We start from the raw sequence: 5,160 nt of genomic DNA on the forward strand, positions 1-5,160 counted from the left end.
GAGGGGATAAAGAAATTTGTGACAATTTGTTACATAGGGGGGAGGGGATTTCGGATTGTTACATAGAGGGGAGGGGATTTGGACCAATATTACGACGAATAATATTAATCGGCGGTAAAACATGATGATGAGTTATGTTTTACCATAGACCATGCGGTAGACTTGGGTGCAACGCCCAACTCCTACTTAGCAGAAGGCAAAGAATTCTTCACATTTCCTTTCGATCATGTTCATATGAGCCTGCCTAGTCCTAGTTTTCCGTTCTAAATTTATCTAAGTTTCACTCTAGAATACCTATCCGTCTTTCAATTTCATTGCTTTCGTTTTTCTTAGTCTCAAATTTGCCGAAAATAGCCAACAAAATCGATACAGTAGAACCTTGCGGCAATTAAAACATAGTAACATATTAATTATTTTTATTATTTGACTGTTCGTTAAAATATTAGTTGATCAGTTCAATCGTTCTAGAAAGTATCACATATACCGTGGTTGATATGTTCACTGGATAATTTCGCTCTTCAGAAGCTCTTTGGATAGTCGGTATAAATGCTGTCCAAGCACTCGACTGTTTAGATTGCGTAGTGAAATAGCATAACATTATTAAATATGACTTATTTATTTTTTTTTATTTCGATTAACCCTATGTACGCGGTTGGGAGTTGCGTACCATGCAATCGATTTACCAACTACGCTATATCCGCCCTGGAGTATAACCTAAAATGTGGGCAATAATATCAAGTGTAATATATTAAGCTAGGCTAAAGCTTTCTAACTAGAAGAACTCACCGTCTCTTTTTGTTTGTTAATGTGTTTGTTTATTTATTCATTTATTTATTTCCTTATTAATTCATTTATTAATTTATTTGCTTATTTATTTGTTTATATATTTTTTATTCATTTATTTAGAGGGACCTGAGGCTATTCGGACATTTCTAAACAAATCGCTTTTTATGTATGTGAATATGGAAGAATTTATCGGTTAACGGTCCTTATTGTTAAATTGAAACCTCAGCTACATTTTGGAGCCATACAAATTCATTTGCAGCACCCCATGGTAGCACTCGTTTCCATCCGTTTGCATTATGTTTACCTATGAAAACTTTATTGGAGAAACTGATTAAGAAGTAAAAAAATAAATTGCGTTAAAAAAATAATCAGAGTAGTCACAGCTGTCGATTGGCGCATCATGTATTTTCTTTGCTGTTCGTGGCAATGGCAAAGATAAACTCAAGATTAGTAGGTCCCATACAAACGATTAAAAAACTATGGTTCAGCAACCGTGAACCGATGAACCCAATAACAGTATGCTTCTGCTGACCCCTCGTTGATAGGCGTCGATCGCGTGTCTGAATATTCAAGTGTGTCGTAAAAAAGCCATGGATATGTGATAAACAATAATGAAAATTCACCGCTTGAAATAAATATATTTAAAGCATCACATTTGTAAGTTCGATCGCTTCAAAATAGCAATATTTAACTGATATACACTCAATAAATTACAGAAGGTTGTTTGTTCATACAGGTAGAGTGTAGAGCAGAATATTTGTGGAATCATGCATTAACGACGTAAAAAAGTAAGTTCGTTTCTTGATTCGTCTGAAATTTTCAGGCACCTGGTTTGTCTTCGAATACATCCGATATGGGAGAGAAAATATCATTTCCTAAAAGTAATTCTGGCTTAGGGGCATTTATTTCCGATCCAGAAAACCAACAGGTTTGTTATATTAATGACCTATTTTTAGCAGAAATATTGGTTTTATTTATAACAACAAACATTCCCTTGGATACGATGCGTAGCTTGACGCTGCTTGTTGTTGCGCAAAGTTTCGCTTCAATTCGTCGGTGCCTTGTCATTCTGACGGTGAACAGCGTTCAGCGAGGGGTCGTATATCAATGGAATATGAAAAATACCTGACCACTCTATCTTGAGTTTATCTTTGGCAATGGTTGGAATAATGGTTGATGTAATTGGCGGTCTTAAAGCCCCTTACGCTCATCCAATCAAAAATTTATTCAATAAAATAGAAGCCTCAAGCTTTCCAAAACACTTACCGGTTATTTTTTTACTTTTCTTTTTACTTTAATAACGGTTTTGCTATTATAATGATTTTTGTTTTGAGGAATGCAAAAAATGAATCACGTTTCTAAAAAACCTAAGAATTAGATTCAGCTGTCAAATTTATTGTTTGAGTTTGATTGTTTGAGTGCTCATATCCGATTTAAATTGAAAGAGCAACATGTTGCCTTTCTCATATAAAGAAAGGCTATGCAATCACTGTAAAAATCGACTTTTTAACGGAGGCCCGGAGGGCCGAGTGTCATACACCATTCGATTCAGTTCGTCGAGATCGGCAAATGTCTGTGTGTGTGTATGTATGTGTGTGTGTGTGTGTGTGTGTGTGTATGTGTGTGTGTCATTTAAACTCACACAATTTTCTCAGAGATGGCTGAACCGATTTTTGCAAACTTAGTTTCATATGAAAGGTATAACGCTCCCATAAACTGCTATTGAATTTTTAGTTGATCGGACTTCCGGTTCCGGAGTTACGGGTTGAAGAGTGCGGTCACACAGCAAATTCCCATATAAACGAGTACCACCATGATGTTCAAATGACGTAAAACATATTAAAATGGGTTCAACATTACTCTAGTTTGCGGGTCCAGATCACTAATGATCAATCAAAGCAGCTTTGACCACATTGGCCACCTATGACGGTTCATGACGCCCCCGGGGAACTCGCCAAGTTCCTAAGCTAATGTCACACCCATTCCCCAACGAATTCTCTACCGATTTTTACAAACTTGATTTCAAATGAAAGATACAGTAATACCATTGACTGCTGCTGAATTTCATTCTGTTCTGACTCTTGCTTCCGGAGTTACAGGGGTGTTAGTAAGGATACACTGGAATTTCCCATATAAATCGGTACAATCGTAATACCTCAGAGGCTAAAAACTATTGAAATGGTCACCAAATTACTTCTAATCGCAGATCTAGATCACTGATTGCCAATCAAACATTCTTTGAATATATTGTCCACTATCGACGATTCCGGAAGTCCGGAATTCCGGGCATATTCCACAAATAAAGTCACATCGGTTCTTCGGTGATGACTGAACCGATTTTCTCAAACCAAGTCTCAAATGGAAGGCAAAATATGCAGCTGAGTATTGCATCAGAGCCCCTCCGCCCCCCCCCCCCCCGCCTTGCCCTTACATCTCCCTCCTTCATCACTACCGTCCCCTAGGACCACCCTCACGCCCGCATTCCCTTCATCCACCCCGTATACCAAAATAAGATGAAGGATTTCTGACGCATCCTCCACTCCCACTCTACTAACCCCCCATTCCCTCCACTTTTAAACCCATTCCACCAACATTTCAAAATATAATCACATGAAGATAACATTGAACTCATGCTGATTAAGCTAATAAAATACTATTCTTTTGCCTTTCTCATATAGAAAGGTTACGCAATTGCTCTAAAAACCGACTTTCTAACCGAGGCCCGGAGGGCCGAGTCTCATATAACATTCGACTCAGTTCGCCGAGATCGCAAAATATCTGTGTGTATGTATGTGTGTATGTATGTATGTTAGAGTGGGACATGGTTATATGAAAAAAATAAAATTTGGCTCCGAGTAACTTTTTGTAACCCATTTAGCTCCCAGAACAACTCTGTAAATTTTTAGCTCGATCGGTGAAACTATATTTTTGCGCCCACGGTTTAAAGTTTACATGGGATTTCGCATGGGAAAATTGTCTTTTGCAAATTAATTCTTCCAAGAGCCGCCCGTTATCTCCTAAAAATAAGTAGGTGTCTGTTTTATATAGGAAATTTGTCAAGGAAACAAAGTCTAGAAGACTGCAAAACGATCTGATCCTTGTGGGAAAAGTTATTAAGCAAAAACCGATTGATGCCCTGAAGATTGATGAAAATTTCACTTTTCACAGCATCACTGCTTCTGATAGTCTATTTGCATACAAAATTTTTAACTTTCTCTTATTATGTACAAAAGAAGCCTCAATTTATCCCTTAAAACCTTACGAAGTGGCCAATTAGTATAGATAAACGATTTAGACATATTAGGAGAGGATCAAAACAAAATTGCGTATAATTGGACAACCAACAGCAGCGGTGCTAGAAAAAATTAATATTTTATCAATCGTCCGAGCATCAATCGGTTTCTGCTTAATAACTTTTTTCTCAAGCGTCAGATCGTTTCGTGGTTTTCGAGCAGTTGTTTCTTTATAAAATTTCCTATAAAATCCACATAACCATTTATTTTTAGGAAGTAATGGGTGACTCCTGTACGAATTATTTTGTAAAAGTTAATTTTCCCATACAAAATCCCATGTAAACTTTAAACAGTGGGCGCAAAAATATAGTTTCACCAATCGAGCTAAGAATTTGCACAGTTATTCTAGGACCCAAATGGTAACTAAAAAGTTGCTCGGAGCTGGAATCTAATTTTTGTCCCACCCTAATGTATGTATGTATGTATGTATGTATGTATGTATGTATGTATGTATGTATGTATGTATGTATGTATGAATGTATGTATGTATGTATGTATGTATGTATGTATGTATGTGTGTATGTGCGGATTTGTTAACAAAATGTCCACATCGGTTTTTTGGAGATGGCTGAACCGATTTTTACAAACTAAGATTCAAATGAAAGGTATACTATCTCCATAGGTTGCTATTGAATTTGATTTTCAACCGACATCTTGTCCCGGATTACGAGTTGAAGAGTATGGTTACAAAACAAAATTTGTTGATTTGTCCACATCGGTTTCTCGGAATTTTCTGAACCGATTTTGACAAACTTGGTTTTAAATGGAAGGTCCATCAGCTGCTGTTGAATTTTGTGTGGATCCGAGTTCTGGTTCCTGAATTACAGGGTGATACGTACGATCACGCAGCAAATCTCGATTCTAACGAATTCTGCGATGAATGTAAAAAGGTGAAATTTTTGCCTTTCTCAATAGAAAGGTATTGCAATTGCTCTGAAAACTGACTTTTTAACGGAGGCCCGGAGGGCCGAGTGACATATACCATTCGATTCAGTTCGTCGAGTTCGGCAAATGTCTGTGTGTGTATGTATGTGTGTGTATCCGCGTATGTGTGTGTGTATGTTACCAAAAATGTCACTCA

The sequence above is a fragment of the Topomyia yanbarensis genome, chromosome 3, assembly GCF_030247195.1.
Source record: "Topomyia yanbarensis strain Yona2022 chromosome 3, ASM3024719v1, whole genome shotgun sequence".
Lineage (NCBI taxonomy): Eukaryota > Metazoa > Arthropoda > Insecta > Diptera > Culicidae > Topomyia > Topomyia yanbarensis.